The 18,154-nt window shown below is 37.9% G+C and overlaps 1 protein-coding gene across 4 annotated transcripts in view; it reads right to left on the reverse strand.

The window, feature by feature from the left end:
• Nucleotides 1–18,154, reverse strand: part of GPBP1L1 (GC-rich promoter binding protein 1 like 1) — a 67,450-nt gene that overhangs the window by 33,851 nt on the left and 15,445 nt on the right. Inside the window, exon 2 of one of the 4 annotated variants that reach the window (XM_058552274.1) lies at nucleotides 5,174–5,287. The exons of the other annotated variants lie outside the window; for them this stretch is intronic. The gene's annotated coding sequence lies outside the window, so the exon portion shown is untranslated. The remainder of the gene's footprint in view (nucleotides 1–5,173; nucleotides 5,288–18,154) is intronic. 4 annotated transcript variants of the gene reach the window in all.

An 18,154-nucleotide genomic window follows, 5' to 3' on the forward strand; every position in this document is an offset into this window, starting at 1 on the left:
TCCTTCTAGTTGCCGTATGTGGGACGCGGCCTCAGCATAGCCAGAGAAGCGGTGCGTCGGTGCGCGCCCGGGACCCGAACCCGGGCCGCCAGCAGCAGAGCGCGCACACTTAACCACTAAGCCACGGGGCCAGCCCCATTAAAAAAAAAAAGATTTTTAATAAGAGACAAACTGGTAAAACTGCCTGGGAATAAAAGATAGAAATAAAGAAGACAGTGAAAAAGGGTAAATAAATACAACGGATTAAGAAATATTATGAGCAAAACAATATTAAAAGCAATTACATGCTAATAAATTTGAAAATCTTGAACTAGATACCTATGAAATGGCAAAATTGGCACAGTAATACTAATAAATTTGAAAATCTTGAACTAGATACCTATGAAATGGCAAAATTGGCACAGTAATAGAAAACTTGATTTTGTTATTACAGAAAACTGCATTATGTTATTATATACACCATGGACACTTAAATGTGAATCAGACAAACCCTGATCCCCCCCAAAAGTGTCCCAGGTGAAACAGAGAAGCTGAATCTCTGCCTATAATTTGCTCTCTTGGGCAGCAAAGACGTGTCTTGTTAGTGAGCTAGGACTGAGTTGGTTAGCACTTTGGCCCAGGCCTGAAGTTCAGGGCCAGCCTACACAAAGAACAGTTAGCTCAAGGATAATCCCTTGATATTGGTTCTGTGGTCCAGTCCAGAGATTTTTAAAATTACAACTGATCGCAGGATACACTCTGGGGAAGACCAGCTTTTAATATAAACAAATTAAAAGAAGCCAATTCACAAAATATTTAGGAAGAAGTAAAATGAGCAGGATTTCACAACTGATGGGATACTGGGGTTAAAGGAGAAATACAGGTTCATGTTGTGATTTCTAGCTTGTGCAACTAGGTAGATGACCATCATATCATTTGCTGATATTAGGGAGTAAGTGCTGACTGGCTGCTGTTTATTCAGTATAATTCAGAGCTGTTTTTATATAGGTCTACACGTGCAACTCCCAGTAAGAACTGTATGGTGGACAATCTCCCTGTAATAGGTTCTTATGGAAAAATATCAACCAAATCAAACTTCCCTACGAAATAATTAACTGTTGCATACTTTTTGTCTTAAGAACTCTGGCTTGAACAACAGAGAATCTGAAATTCAAGGCAGGGAGATGAAGCATTCATTAGGTTATGAAACAGACAAAAAGGAAAATGTCTCAATTTTAAACAAACATCACCTCCTTTCAAATCCTGATATGCAAGTTCGAATCTTCCAATTGACACTTTCACACACCATCTTTTCAGTCAATACTCAACCCCAAGTTTCTCTAAACAGAATCCCAGTTAAGGCAGTGATTGCAGAGGAAATATTAACTGGCAATGCTTTGCTACTGGTATGAAAGTTCTGAAGCTGTTATATATCCCATAACAACTACTTACTTACCATCCTCAATGTACTCTGACACCTAGGCTGTAAAGTTATGTAAGAGTGTGGTCTGTGCATGCATGTGCAGAATATGTGGTGGGGAGGAGACAGATGACAAATGAGAATGTCTAGTAAAAGGGAACAAATAAAAGAAGATGAAAGAGCACAGATAAAAGAAATTCCTGTTTTAGAAGCAAAGGACTAAAGGAAAACATGACAAAATGCCAATAACGGTTTTATTAGGGTGGTGAAACCATGGGCATTTTGTTTTATCTTGTCTATTAGTCAAATGTTTTTGTAATGATATTAATTTGCTCTGCAAATTTTTATAACTTTTTATAAAATTTTATGAAGTTCTTTAGTGATGCCTTTCGTGGCTGTGGCTATTTTTACAGAGTGACTAATTGGAGGGGCTTTTGCTTACTACCGAGAAATTCTGAGGAGGAAAAATACATCACTTAAAACTCTCTTAGAACTTCAAAAAAAAACATTATGCAAGACTAGATTGAAGGGGAAATGAAGATTGAAAAAAAAATTTTAAATATGAGATGTCAAGTATGTGGTCTGGAGCTCAGAAATCTGTTCCCGAGATAGAGTTTTGGGAATTGTCAGTATTTGGTAGGCGATGTTTAAAGTCAGGAGAAGAGATGAGATCTAGGGAGACTAAAGATGTAAGAGTTTCCAAGTCCTGTCTGTTCCATTCCTTAGTTTCCATTTCTGTTTGTCACTCCAGGTTTCAATTACTCTCCAATAAAAAAATTGGTTTCATAGGCACTACTAGTCTCTTCCACCCTCTGGCTCAGCCTCTACTCTGGCTGCCAGGTCTCTCTTCCTAACTCCAGGTTCAAATTATATCACCACTCTGCTCAGAAATCTTCTGGCTTCCTACCAACTACAGAATAGGATTTAAGTTTCTTGGTCTGATAGTCAAGAAATAAGACTTTCCCCCAAAATCCCCCCCCTGAAATCCTCAAAATACTTTTCATTGTGCCTTCTAGTGCACTTGACACTTGCTCTTTCCAGGATATTTATAAATGTCGATCTTAACTCCCAGCAGGCCAAAACTTATTGTTTCTAGACTCCTGCCTTGCCCTTGTTTTTTTTTAGGAAGATGAGCTCTGAGCTAACATCCATGCCAATCCTCCTCTTTTTTTTTGCTGAGCAAGACCGGCCCTGAGCTAACATCTATTGCCAATCCTCCTCCTTTTTTTTCCCTTTTTCTCCCCAAAGCCCCGGTAGATAGTTGTATGTCATAGCTGCACATCCTTCTAGTTGCTGTATGTGGGACGCCACCTCAGCATGGCCGGACAAGAGGTGTGTTGGTGCACGCCCGGGATCCAAACCTGGGCCGCCAGTAGCGGAGCGCGCGCATCTAACCGCCAAGCCATGTGCCTTGCATGTGGTAAGGATTCAAAGGTTTAACAAACTAATTTTTACATATTACAATGAGGCAAGGATGCAGAGAAATTGGAATCCTCATACATTGCTGGTAGAAATATAAAATGGTGAAACTGGAAAACAGTTGACAGTTCCCCAAAACGTTAAACACAGAGTTACCATATGATCTAACATTTCCACCCCTAGCTTTATATCCAAGAGAAATGAAAACATGTCCACACAATAACTTGTAAGCAAATGTTCACAACAGCTTTATTCACAATAGCCAGAAAGTAGAAACAATCCAAATTTCCATGAACAGATGCATAAACAAAATGTGGTATATCCATACAATAGAATATTATTCAGCTATAAAAAGGAATGAAATACTGATACATCCTACAACATGGATGAACCTTGAAAACATTATGCTAAGTGAAAGAATCCAGGTGCACAAAACAACACATTTTATACAATTCCATTTGTATGAAATATCTAATCCATAGAGACAGAAAACAGATTAGTGGTTACTAGATGCTGGGCTGGAGGGAGTGTGACTGCTTAAGGCATATGAGGTTTATGTTTGGGATAATGAAAAAGTTCTGGAACTAGGTAGTGGTGATGGTTGCAAAACACCATGAATATACTTAATGCCACCGAACTGTACACTTTAAAATGTTATGTTATGTGTTTGTTGCTAGTGTCACTGAGTCAATTCTGACTCCCAGCGACCCTAAGTACAGCAGAGCCGAACCCTGTCCAGTCTTTTCGCGCCATCCTCTCACATTCTGACGCTATATCAGACAATGCTCTGCTGCTATTCATAGGGTTTTCATGGCCAGTTTTTTCTGAAGTGGGTGGCCAGGTCCTTCTTCCTAGTCTGTCTTAGTCCGGAAGCTCTGCTGAAACCTGTCCACCATATGACCCTGCTGGTATTTGAAATACCAGCGGCATTGCTTTCACCATCACAGTAATACCCAGCTGCCACAGTATGACAACCAACAGGCAGGTGGTACGGTTCCCTGACTGGGAAACGAATCTGGGCCGTGGACTGGATGAGAGCATCCAATCTTAACCATTAGACCAACGTGTCATGTGTACTTCGCCATAATTAAAATTGTTAATAGAAATAGTCAATATTAAATTTAAACAATGTTCTACACCATCCATTCTTTTTCAAGTTTTATCTACATGCTTTGGCTCTCTCCCAGCAACATCCATATCAGAATTGGCTGTATCAGGGCCGGCCAGGTGGCACAAGCGTTAAGTGCTCGTGCTCCGCTTCGGCAGCCTGGGGTTCGCCGGTTCAGATCCCGGGCACGCACTGACGCACCGCTTGGCAAGCCATGCTGTGGCAGCGTCCCATATAAAGTAGAGGAAGATGGGCACAGATGTTAGCCCAGGGCCAATCTTCCTCAGCAAAAAAGAGGAGGATTGGCATCAGATGTTAGCTCAGGGCTGATCTTCCTCACAAAAAAAAAAAAAAAGAAAAGAATTGCCTGTATCTGAATACTTGATCCAATCATTCACTCACAAACATTTGTTGAATATTTCACCTTTTCAAAACCCATGACTTATTGGGCACTTCATATATGCCTGGCAATCTACCAGGTACTTTACAAAATGATCTAATTTTATACCTTATAATTAAGCTTATACTGCTAAGAGAGGATGTCCTTGCCAAGAGCCTTATCTCAATCTCCTCTACCTTAATCTCAATCCCTCTCATTTGCTCCACAGTCCAGTAGTGTCACCATCCAGTGGTATCACAGCTCTGTAACAGTCCAGTAAGTTACCTGGTAACGTCAACCTCTATCTACACTGGTTTCACTCAATTAATAAAAAACCACACCCACTTTTCCCCCAACTTTATGTTCATTTCTCTTCAGTCGTAACAAAACTTCTATAGAGAGCAGTGTACTCTTAGCATCTTCATTTTGTCACTCCCCCATTTATTCCTCAATCCATCGCAAGTTACTTTCTCTCCACAACTCCAATGAACACTGATATGTCCCACTAATTCCAAAATTTGATGGGTAACTCCCAGTTTCTTTACCTCTAAAATGAAACTTGTGCTATTTCACATGTTGCTTTGAAGATTAATAAAACAACAAATACAAAAATGAGCAACACATTTCTTTTTCATCAATCCTTTTTTTTTTTTTCATTGATTCTTAATCAAAGGATGGATGAAACTAAATACAAAGCCACACAGGTTATTTAGTCCTATTCTAGGAGAATTCTTAAAACACTGCTCTATACAACTGCTAACATGAATTTTATCCTTCCCTTCTTCCTCCCTTTGACACCAGGTGAGCCCTCCACTTCAGAGATTAACAGGAAGAAAAAACTGATGCTCTAAAATGTCAAAGGACTTACCAAAGGTAACACATCTAATAAGCAGTTAGGTCAGGCCTGGAACACAAGTCTTCTAACTCCACTGCTTTCTGAATTACACTGTGGTTGTTACTCTCCAGTCATAAAATATGATTCCTACAGTTGGAAAAATGGAATAAATTCCTTCAAGTCTTATGGAGTGAGTGCACTAAATAGGGATGTTAATTTAAATATGTACTTGGGGGAGGCTTTCTTTTTGTAGTCCTCTCATTATTTGTTAATCTGTGTTGGCTGAGTCTGGCTTCCAGGCAAAACTGAAAGACTGGAAAATTTAAACCTTTTTGTGATAAGAAAAAAAGCACATAATAAAATGTGACTGGTAAGCACACGGTTCCTGATCTTAATAAAACTGCAATCTTATGTCCTCAGCCATGAGAATACCTATGAGAACAGCAGCCATAAATGCAACTCCACCATAGGGAAAAATAATTCAAAACATGTACTACTGAGCCATGAAGCTCCAAGGACCCGCCATATTCACAGCTAGCTGAGGAAAAGAAAGCAAAGATGCCACAAGAGGTTCTTACTGCAAAAGGTTACCAGGCTTATGCCAACTGACCTTGGCTAAAAGGAATAAGCGGACGTGGAGACTTTGACATTCACAATAGCCAAGACATGTTCCCTACCTTCCAATTCCATACGCTCACTTCTCTAAAACTGATGTGCCACAGAAGGCACCTGTAGTCAAGGCATCATGTTGGTTCTTCTTTCTCATCTCCCTGGTTCACAAGTGCCCTTCTCCTTCTCAACCATCTTCCTATGGTATACTACCTCAAGTGTATTAAAAAGAAAAGTAAGTCTTTTGATTCATGTTGGAATGTTCTGATTGTAGAATGTGGTGACAGTAGCAATGACAATTTTTGTTTAATGACCTCACCTCTTGGTCCTCTTACTAGTATCAAAGAATGCCTTGCTTCTGAGAGCAAGTATGATGAGAGCATACAGAGTGTGGGTAAGGTATAGAGCCTTATTTCATCTAGGTGACAGATTCACAGCAATGCTCCTGGTAAAGCATGCTGGGAAATACCAATCTACTGTGAAGCTTGGCGAGGACTCATTCACCTGCACCTAAGGCTGTTTCCCAGTTGCATGTTTTGCATTATTCCTAGTTGCTGAAGGTGAAAAGGTCCAATTTATTTCCAAGAGATCAACATCACATTTCAGAATAAATGAAAAAATTATAAAGTTGGAAAACATGTTTAAAAAAAGGGAACATGTTAAACATACGTTGAGGATTTACATTACATTTTCTTGAATAGTTATTCAGGACATGAACCTTTTAATTAACTTTTGCTGAAAAATTTTGGATACTATAAATCTATTTTCATTTTTACTTTAGTGCAAATCTTTTGTTCCCTGTCATATGTCAAGCATTCACTGCACATTTACTCATCCCTCCTATATACTTATTTGATTAATTTAAAGGAACTCTTTATGAATTCTACTCTTCTTTTTTTTTTTTGTGAGGAAGATCAGCCCTGAGCTAACATCCATGCTAATCCTCCTCTTTTTGCTCAGGAAGACCGGCTCTGAGCTAACATCTATTGCCAATCCTCCTCCTTTTTTTTTTTTTCCCTCCAAAGCCCCAGTAGATAGTTGTATGTCATAGTTGCACATCCTTCTAGCTGCTGTATGTGGGACGCTGCCTCAGCATGGCCGGAGAAGCAGTGTGTCAGTGCGCGCCCAGGACCCGAACCCGGGCTGCCAGTAGCGGAGCGCGCGCACTTAACCGCTAAGCCACGGGGTTGGCCCTGAATTCTACTCTTAAAAAAAATTCCTAGCGAAGAAGTGAAACTCTCACTGTTTGCAGATGACATGATTCTATATATAGAAAACCCTAAAGAATCCATCAGAAAACTATTAGAAATGATCAACTATAGCAAAGTTGCAGGGTACAAAATAAACTTACAAAAATCAGTTGCATTTCTATACTCTAATAACGGAACTAATGGAAAGAGAACTCAAGAACATATTCCCATTTACAACTGCAACAAAAAGAATAAAATATCTAGGAATAAATTTAACAAAGGAGGTGAAAGATCTATACAATGAAAACTATAAGACATTATTAAAAGAAATCAATGATGACATAAAGAAATGGAAAGATATTCCATGCACAAGGACTGGAAGAATAAACATATCTAAAATGTCCATATTACCTAAAGCAATCTGCAGATTCAATGCAACTCCAATCATAATCCCAATGACGTTCTTCACGGAAACAGAACAAAGAATCCTAAAATTCATATGGGCAACAAAAGCTGAAACAGCTAAAACACTCCTGAGAAAAAAGAATAAAGTTGGAAGCATCACAATCCCTGACTTCAAAATATACTACAAAGCTATAGTAATCAAAACAGCATGGTACTGGTACAAAAACAGACACACAGATCAATGGATCAGAATTGAAAGGTCAGAAATAAAACCATACATCTCCGGACAACTAATCTTCAACAAAGGAGCCAAGAACATACAATGGAGAAAGGAAAGTCTCTTCAATAAATGGTGCTGGGAAAACTGGACAGCCACATGCAAAACAATGAAAGTAGACCATTATCTTAACGCTATACACAAAAATTAACTCAAAATGGATTAAAAGTTTGAAGGTAAGATGTGAAACCATAAAACTCCTAGAAGAAAATACAGGCAGTACCCTCTTTGACATTGGTCTTAGCAGCATCTTTTCGAATACCGTGTCCACTCAGGCAAGGGAAACAAGAAAAAATAAACAAATGGGACTACATCAGACTGAAAAGGTTCTGCAAGGCAAAGGAACCCAGGAACAAAATGAAGACAATCCACCAACTGGGAGAAATTATTTGCGAATCATATATCCAACAAAGGGTTAATCTCCAAAATATATAAAGAACTCATACAACTCAGCAAAAAAAAAACCAACAACCCGATCAAAAAACGGGCAGAGGATATGAACAAACATTTTCCTAAAGAAGATATACAGATGGCCAACAAGCACATGAACAGATGTTCAACATCACTAATCATTAGGGAAATACAAATCAAAACTACAATGATATCTCACCTTATATCTGTTAGAATGCCTACAATTAACAAGACAAAAAAAAACAAACGTTGGAAAGGATGTGGAGAAAAGGGAACCCTCATACACTGCTGGTGGGAATACAAACTAGTGCAGCCACTGTGGAAAACAGTACGGAGATTTCTCAAAAAATCAACAATAGAAATATCATACAACCCAGCTATCCCACTACTGGGTATTACCCAAAGAACTTGAAATCAACAATTCAAAGAGAGGTATGCACCCCTATGTTCATGGCAGCATCATTCACAATAGCCAAGACATGGAAGCAACCCAAGTGCCCACTGACTGATGAATGGATAAAGAAGATGTGGCAATATATACACAATGGAATACTACTCAGCCGTAAAAAAAAAAAAAAAAAAAAAAAAAAAAAGACAAAATCATTCCATTTGCAACAACATGGATGGACCTTGAGGGTGTTATGTTAAGCGAAATAAGTGAGACAAACACTGCATTATTTCACTCATATGTGGAAGATAAACACACAGACAAAGAGAACAGATTAGTGATTTCCAGAGGGAAAGGGGGTTGGGGGTGGGTATAAGAGGTAAAAAGGGCACATATATATGGTGACTCACAAATAATAATGTACATCTGGAATTTCACAATGTTATAAACTATCATGACCTCAGTAACAACAACAACAAAAAGTAAGAACAGGGAAGCAAGAAACATAGAAGGTAAACTAGGTTATGTATGCTTCTAAGGTGGAACCAGGAAGTTAGGCAAGTCTTAAAAACAGGAAAATAAGGAGTGACGTCAGCATCATGGCGGAGTGAGCTTTCCCGTGAATTCTTCCCCCACAAAATACAACAAAAGTAACAGCCACAGACCAACAACGGAATCCCAGACAGTCAAAAGCTGGAGCGGAGGGATCCACACTGCCGCACATCTGAGAGCGGAACGTGCTGGGCCCCCGGAGGAAGTGGGGAGAGGTAAGGAGAACTCCGCTCCCTCCCCATCAGATCAGCGATCGGGTCCGCGCGGCTCCCAGAGAGGGGGGAGGGGCGGCCCTCGGCGGGAAACTGTAGCTCTTCGGGCTCTCTCAGCCAGTGGGAAACTCCCGCACAGAGGGCTCAGAGGAGCCACAGGGCTACCATCAACATCTGAGCAACCCAGAGAGCGGATAAAGAGGGGCAAACGAGAAGCCTCCCACGTCAGGGACCCAGAGGGCAAAAGAGAGAGCTCCCCCCTCCCCGCAACCCGGAGTCTGCAGCTCCACCAGATCTAGCGGTCCGAGGCAGACCTGAATAAACTGGACTGGACCCGTGGATCGCAGTGGGGAAAAGAAACAAAACAAAACAAAACAAAACTGCGGATCGCAGCAGAAAAACTGGGGCAGAGCGCAGGCGGCTTAGACTACACAGCCCTTTACCACCACACAGTGGCGGCAGGTGGAAATTGCAACCAGAGACTTCCAGGATGAGGAAAATCAAAACCAACACAGGAACCACAATGCAAAAATATATGAAATCACCAGACCAGAAACAAAATGACAAGCACCCAGAAATCAACCCCAAAGACACAGAAATCCATAAACTAAATGACAGAGATTTCAAAATAGCTATCATAAAAACACTCAACGAAATACGAGACAACACAGACAAACAATTCAATGAGATTAGGAGTTTCTTCACAAAAGAGATTGAAATCATAAAGAAAAACCTATCAGGGCTGATGGAGATGAAGAACACAATGGAGGAGATAAAGGAGAATCTGGAATCTTTAAAGAACAGAGCTGACAATATGGAGGAAAGAATTAGTACTTTAGAGGATAGGAATACAGATATACTCCAGATGGAAGAAGAGAGAGAACTAAGACTAAAAAGAAATGAAGAAAGACTCCGAGAAATATCGGACTCTATTAGAAAATGTAACATAAGAATTATAGGTATTCCTGAGGGAGAGGAGAGGGAAAGAGGAACAGAGAGCCTATTCAAGGAAATAATAGCTGAAAATTTCCCAAATCTGGGGAAGGAGCAGGAAATACCAGTAAGCGAAGCCAACAGGACTCCTATATATATTAACAGACAAAGGCCTTCACCACGACACCTAGTGGTAAGGCTAGCCAGGGTCAACGACAAAGAAACAATATTAAGGGCAGCTAGACAAAAACAAAAAATAACGTACAAAGGAACTCCCATCAGGCTCTCAGCGGATTTCTCAACAGAAACTTTTCAGGCTAGAAGAGACTGGAATGATATATTCAAAATACTGAAAGACAAAAACTTTCAGCCAAGAATACTCTATCCAGCAAAAATATCCTTCAAATATGATGGAGAAATAGTAACTCTCCCAGATAAACAAAAGCTAAGGGAGTTCATGGCCACGAGAACGCCACTACAAGAAATACTCAAGAAGGCCCTCAGGCCTGAAAACAAGAAGAGAAAGGGAACACAAAGCTTGGAGTAAGGAGAAAAGTAGGTAGACAAAATCAGAGAAATAGTAGATCTTTACCGGAATAGGTTAGCAACCACTTAAATACTAAAATCAAAGATCAAAGGAAGAAATTCACCAAAAATAAATTTAACCTCATCACTGTAAACACACAGCCACAACACAAGATAGAATAAGGTATAACAAGAGCAACTTAGAAGGGGAAGAGGAAAGTGACTGAATTGACTTAGTATAAGGAAATGGGAGGCTATCAGATAATGGACTATCTCATACAGAAGATTTTTCGCCCAAACCTCAAGGTAACCACTAAACAAATAATCAAATTAAAACCACATATGATAAACAAAGAGAAAACTAGAAGAATCGTAAGACAGAACAACCAAACTGAATTGGCAGTCCAAAACAAATGGGACAAGAAACAAAGGAAATGCAAAAGAACCAGAAAATAAGTGACAAAACAGCAACATTCAACCCTCATATTTCAATAATTACCCTAAATGTAAATGGATTGAACTCTCCAATCAAAAGATACAGAGTGGCAGGATGGATTAAAAAGCAAGACCCAACAATATGCAGCCTTCAGGAAACACATCTTAGCACTAAAGACAAGCACAGGCTCAGAGTGAAAGGATGGAAGACAATACTCCAAGCTAATGGCAAACAAAAGAAAGCAGGTGTTGCCATACTCATATCAGACAAAGTAGACTTCAAGATAAAACAGGTTAAGAAAGACAAAGAAGGGAAATATATAATGATAAAAGGGACACTCCATCAAGAAGACATATCACTTATAAATATATATGCACCCAACATAGGAGCACCAATGTACATAAAACAACTATTAACAAACCTAAAAGGAGAAATCAACAACAACACAATAATAGTAGGGGATCTTAACACCCCACTTACAGCAATGGATAGATCATCCAGACAAAAAGTTAATAAAGAAATAGTAGACTTAAATGAAAAACTGGACGAGATGGACCTAGTAGACATATACAGAGCACTCCACCCAAAAACAGCTGACTACACATTCTTCTCAAGCGCGCATGGAACATTCTCTAGGATAGACCATATGTTGGGAAACAAAGCAAGCCTCAATAAATTTAAGAAGATTGAAATCATAACAAGCATCTTTTCAGACCATAAGGCTATGAAACTGGAAATGAACCAGGAAAAAAAAACTGGGAAAGTGACAAAAATGTGGAGATTAAACAACATGCTACTGAACAACCAATGGATCATTGATGAAATTAAAGGAGAAATCAAAAACTATCTGGAAACAAACGAAAATGATAACATGCCATATCAAACCATATGGGACGCAGCAAAAGCAGTCCTGAGAGGGAAACTCATAGCGATACAAGCCCACCTTAACAAACAAGAAAAAGCCCTAATAGGCAACCTTAAATTACACCTAACAGAACTAGAAAAAGAAGAACAAACAAAGCCCAAAGCCAGCAGAAGGAGAGAAATAAGAAAAATCAGAGCAGAAATAAATGATATTGAGACCAAAAAAACAGTAGAAAGGATTAATGAAACAAAGAGTTGGTTCTTCGAGAAGATAAACAAAATAGACAAACCCTTAGCCAGGCTAACTAAGAAAAAAAGAGAAAAGGCTCAAGTAAATAAAATTAGAAATGAAAGAGGAGAAATTACAACGGATACCATGGAAATACAGAGGATTATAAGAGAATACTATGAGAAATTATATGCCAACAAATTGGACAATCTAGAAGAAATGGATAAATTCTTAGACTTATACAACCTCCCAAAATTGAACCAAGAAGAAATGGAGAATCTGAATAGACCAATCACAAGTAAAGAGATTGAAATAGTAATCAAAAACCTCCCAAAAAATAAAAGTCCAGGACCAGATGGCTTCTCCAGTGAATTTTACCAAACATTCAAAGAAGATTTAATACCCATCCTCCTCAAACTATTCCAAAAAATAGAGGAAGATGGAACACTTCCTGAATCATTCTATGAGGCCAACATCACCCTGATACCGAAACCAGACAAAGACAATACAAAGAAAGAAAATTACAGGCCAATATCGCTGATGAACATTGATGCAAAAATCCTCAACAAAATATTGGCAAACCGAATACAACAATATATTAAAAAGATCATACACCATGATCAAGTGGGATTTATACCAGAGACGCAGGGATGGTTCAACATCCGCAAATCAATCAACGTGATACATCACATCAACAAAACAAAGAATAAAAACCACATGATCGTCTCAATAGACGCAGAGAAGGCATTTGACAAGATACAACATCATTTATGATAAAAACTCTCAATAAAATGGGAATAGAAGGAAAGTACCTCAACATAATAAAGGCCATATATGACAAACCCACAGCTAACATCATACTCAACGGGGAAAGACTGAAAGCCATTCCTCTGAGAACAGGAACGAGGCAGGGCTGCCCACTCTCACCACTCCTGTTCAACACAGTACTGGAGGTTTTGGCCAGAGCAATTAGGCAAGAAAAAGGAATAAAAGGAATCCAAATAGGTAACGAAGAAGTGAAACTCTCACTATTTGCAGATGACATGATTGTATATATAGAAAACCCTAAAGAATCTGTTGGAAAACTGTTAGAAACAATCAACAACTACAGCAAAGTTGCAGGGTACAAAATCAATCTACAAAAATCAGTTGCATTTCTATATGCTAATAATGAACTAACAGAAAGAGAGCTCAAAAAGATAATACCATTTACAATTGCATCAAAAAGAATAAAATACCTAGGAATAAATCTTACCAAGGAGGTGAAGGACCTATACAATGAGAACTACAAGACATTATTGAGGGAAATCTACGATGACATAAAGAAATGGAAAGATATCCCATGCACGTGGATTGGAAGAATAAACATAGTTAAAATGTCTATATTACCTAAAGCAATCTACAGATTCAATGCAATCCCAATCAGAATCCCAATGACATTCTTCACAGAAATAGAAAAAAGAATACTAAAATTTATATGGGGCAACAAAAGACCCCAAATAGCTAAAGAAATCCTAAAGAAAAAGAACAAAGCAGGAGGCATCACAATTCCTGACTTCAAAACATACTACAAAGCAATAGTAATCAAAACAGCATGGTACTGGTACAAAAACAGACACACAGATCAATGGAACAGAATTGAAAGCCCAGAAATAAAACCACACATATACGGACAGCTAATTTTCGACAAAGGTGCTAAGGACATGCAATGGAGAAAGGAAAGTCTCTTCAATAAATGGTGTTGGGAAAACTGGACAGCCACATGCAAAAGAATGAAAGTGGACCATGTGCTATCGCCATTCACAAAAATTAACTCAAAATGGATCAAAGACCTGAAGGTGAGACCTGAAACTATAAAACTCATAGAAGAAAATATAGGCAACACACTATTTGACATTGGGTTTAAAGGAATCTTTTTGGATGACATGCCTACCCAGACTAGGGAAACTAAAGAAAAAATAAACAAGTGGGACTTTATCAGACTAAAGAGCTTTTATAAGACAAATGAAATCAGAATCAAGATGAACAAACAACCAACCAGCTGGGAGAGAATATTTGCAAAACATACATCTGACAAGGGGTTGATCTCCATAATATATAAAGAACTCACACAATTGAACAACAAAAAAACAAACAACCCGATCAAAAAATGGGCAGAGGAAATGAACAGACACTTCTCCAAGGAAGATATACAGATGGCCAATAGGCACATGAAAAGATGCTCAACATCACTAATCATCAGGGAAATGCAAATCAAAACAACACTAAGATACCACCTCACGCCCGTTAGAATGGCTATAATCACCAAGACAAAAAACAACAAATGTTGGAGAGGATGTGGAGAAACAGGAACCCTCATACACAGCTGGTGGGAATGCAAATTGGTGCAGCCTCTATGGAAAACGGTATGGAGATTCCTCAAAGAATTAAAAATAGAGATGCCCTATGATCCAGCCATCCCACTACTGGGAATCTATCCAACGCACCTGAAATCAACAATCCAAAGAGGCTTATGCACCCCTATGTTCATTGCAGCATTACTCACCATAGCCAAGAAGTGGAAGCAACCTAAGTGTCCCTCGACTGACGATTGGATTAAGAAAATGTGGTATATATATACAATGGAATACTACTCAGCCATAAAAAAAGACAAAATCGTCCCATTTGCAACAACATGGATGGGCCTGGAGCGTATTATGTTAAGTGAAATAAGCCAGAAAGAGAAAGACAAACACTGTATGATCTCACTCATATGTGGAATATAAACCAACACATGGACAGAGAAAACTGGACTGTGGTTACCCGGGAAGTGGGGGTGGGGGGTGGGCACAAGGGGTGAAGGGAGTCATATATGGGGTGATGGACAAACAAAAATGTACAACCCAAAATTTCACAATGTTAGAAACCATTAAAATATCAATAAAAATCAAAAAAAAAAAAAAAAAAGGAAAATAAGAAGATTGTTTTGTTGAACTTTTATTAAAAACTAAAATAGCATTCAGCATAATGTACAAAATAAATATAATACATAGCTTATCTAAATATTTAAAAGTTGTTCTTGTTTTGAATCCAAAAGAAAGTCATTTATTCTAAGTATCACGATAATATAAGAAATAAAATATTTGTTAAAAAAAAAAGTTTCTAGGAAAATAAATTGCACTCTTAAAAACAGAACACTTACATCTACACATTAGGTAGGACAAGTGTTCTGAAATGCAATCTAGGATGTAATGCCCTAAACTTAAAAACAACCAAAAAAATTCATTTAACTCGAATAATCTCTCCCTCTCAGATACTGACATGCCCTTTTAATTGTCAAAAGGATAACTATAAGCACACCTTCAACCATGAAATCAAATTTCTATTCTATCTATACTACATACAGTAATTCAAAAGTTACCTCTATAACATCATTGAGGTTTGGCTCTAGTACAGATTTTTTAAAATAACCTATGGGAAAATCCAATGCTGTAACTAATTTTTAACCAATTTTGTTTAATTTTGGCTCCATAAACAAAGTGTCTTTAAGTAAAAGAATAATAGATATAATTTAGTCACTTTGATATGCCTCCGTTGGTAAAGGCTTTTGGGTATATCTCCTAGAAATTGAGAAATTTAATGACCAGCTAACAAATCATTTCATAGACCAGGCAGTTTACAATCTGTGTATTCCACAGAATTGAAAAAGGATGTAACCTAGTCCTCAGTTAAGAGATCATTAAAAATAGTTTTTGATGATGGATTGTGAACTGACTTTTGGTAAATAACTCTAAAAGGATTCAAAGAATTGAGTGGCACTGATATAACAAACCATATATAACATTCTTAAAACTTATATCCATAAAAGTGAAAAACAGGAAGTGACCTGATATTGAACTGTTTTCATTCTAATAAGTAACATTTTCCTATAGCACTGATCACCTATATAACTTATCTTTAACTGTCTCCCACTGAACCAAGGCACAAAGAACACTGTCTAGCACACAGTAGGTACTCAATAAATATCTGCTTAAGGAATGTATAAATAAATGAAGGGACTGCTGACTAATAGGTAGCTCATCTTCAACTTCACATGGTAATGCCATATTGCTTTCCAATTAGGCGTTACCAGTTTACACCACCAGCAGTGGTTATTTTAAGAATTCCATCTGCTTCATACCCTCACCAAGCTAGGTATTGCCAGACCAGCAGTTATTCTCTGCCCTGCTGGTAGGTACAAAATGATCACCTACTATGGTCTTTATTTGCATTTTAATCTATTTATCAGCTCTTCATGTTTCCTTTTCTGTAAAATACCTTTTTCTATCTTTTTATTGTTCTTTTGGTCAATAATCTTTCTCTTATTTGAAGTAAGAGAATACAATAGACCCCAATCTTTGGTTACAAGTCTTGCAAATACCTTTTCCAACTTCATGAGTTGTCTTTTGATGAACACAAGTTCTTAATTTAAATGCAGTCAAAGCTGTTGATCATTTCCTTTATTATCTACATTTTTGCATCTTATGTATAACAGTCTTTCTTCTCCAAGGTTCAAATAATTTACCTCTAATGTCTTCTCAGTTGTATAGTTTTGCCTTTCACATTTAAGACTCCAATCAGTTGGAATTGATTTGTTATCTGGTATGAGGTCCAGTCCCATTTCATTTTTTACCACGTGAATAATCAATTGTCCCAGAACCACTGTTTCTCCACTATAAGGCCAGTTCTATTATAAATTGTTTCTATATATATATGTGTGTGTGTGTACATATATGTAAGTGTATATATATATGTATGTGTCTGTTTCCAGGCTTCTTTTCCATGGGTCTATTTATTCCTACACTACTACCATGTGTCTTAACTATTATGGCATTATAATAATATCTTGATATATAGTAGAGCAAGGCCTTTCCCCATACATATACGTTATTGAAGTCTTGGTACTCTGCTCTTTCGTATAAATTTTAAAATAAGCAGGTCAAATTGGGGGTGGGAGGCTTTTATGACATTGCTTGGAATGGCAATGAATCAATCTAGATCAATATGGGAGAACTGACAACTTTATGATAAATAGTCCAAATCATGAGCACAGTCAGTCTCTTATTTAGTTACTCTTTAACATCTTCAAATAAACTTTTAAAATTTTCTCCATAAAGAGCTTACATACCTTTCTTTAAGATTTATTCCTAGATATGTTATTTTTTTAATACTATTGTGTTATTTCCTTTAAATGACAATATGTTTACTACTGGTACAAATTTTATCCAGCAATCTTGCTAAATTCTTATGAATTCTAATAATTTGTCTGTAGATTCCACAAATGACAAACTGTTTTTTGAACATGTTAACTTTCAGGTGCCCCAGACATCTAAGTGTAAATATTAAGCAAGCAGTTAGCTATGTGAATCTACAGTTCATAGTAGTCGTATAGACTGGAAATAGAAATATTATTTAAATGCATGGAGCTAGACAAGATCACCAAAGAAGTGAACGTAGACAGAGAGGAACTGGTACAACTTTAAAAATTGGGAATACTGAGAAGAAAACCAGGAGAGTGTGGGGACCCAGAAGCTAAGCAGAAACGTCTTTCAAGAAAGTAGCAATGATCAGCTGTATCAAATGCTATTAAATGAGATGGAAGACTGAGAACTGACCACTGGATTTAGCAACATGCAAGTTATTAGTGACCATGTTGGATAGGAGTAGTGGTAAAAGCTGATTCAGGTGAGTTCCAAAGTGAAGGGACTGTAGACTCCAAGTGTAGACAACTCTTTTGATGAGTGTTTCTATAGGAGAGAAATGGGGTGGTGGTTAGGAGATGTGTGGTCAAAAGAAGTTTTTCTGGTACATTGATGGGAATGAACTAGTCAAGAAGAAAAGCCTGATGCAGCTGTTGATATAGAAAACTGCTGAAACAAAGTCGGATTTTGCGAAGAGGAGGGGATCTGATACACCAGTAGACATAGGTTAGTACATACTTCATTTATAATAAGAGGTGGGAAGT

Source organism: Diceros bicornis, chromosome 13 (genome assembly GCF_020826845.1).
Source record: "Diceros bicornis minor isolate mBicDic1 chromosome 13, mDicBic1.mat.cur, whole genome shotgun sequence".
Lineage (NCBI taxonomy): Eukaryota > Metazoa > Chordata > Mammalia > Perissodactyla > Rhinocerotidae > Diceros > Diceros bicornis.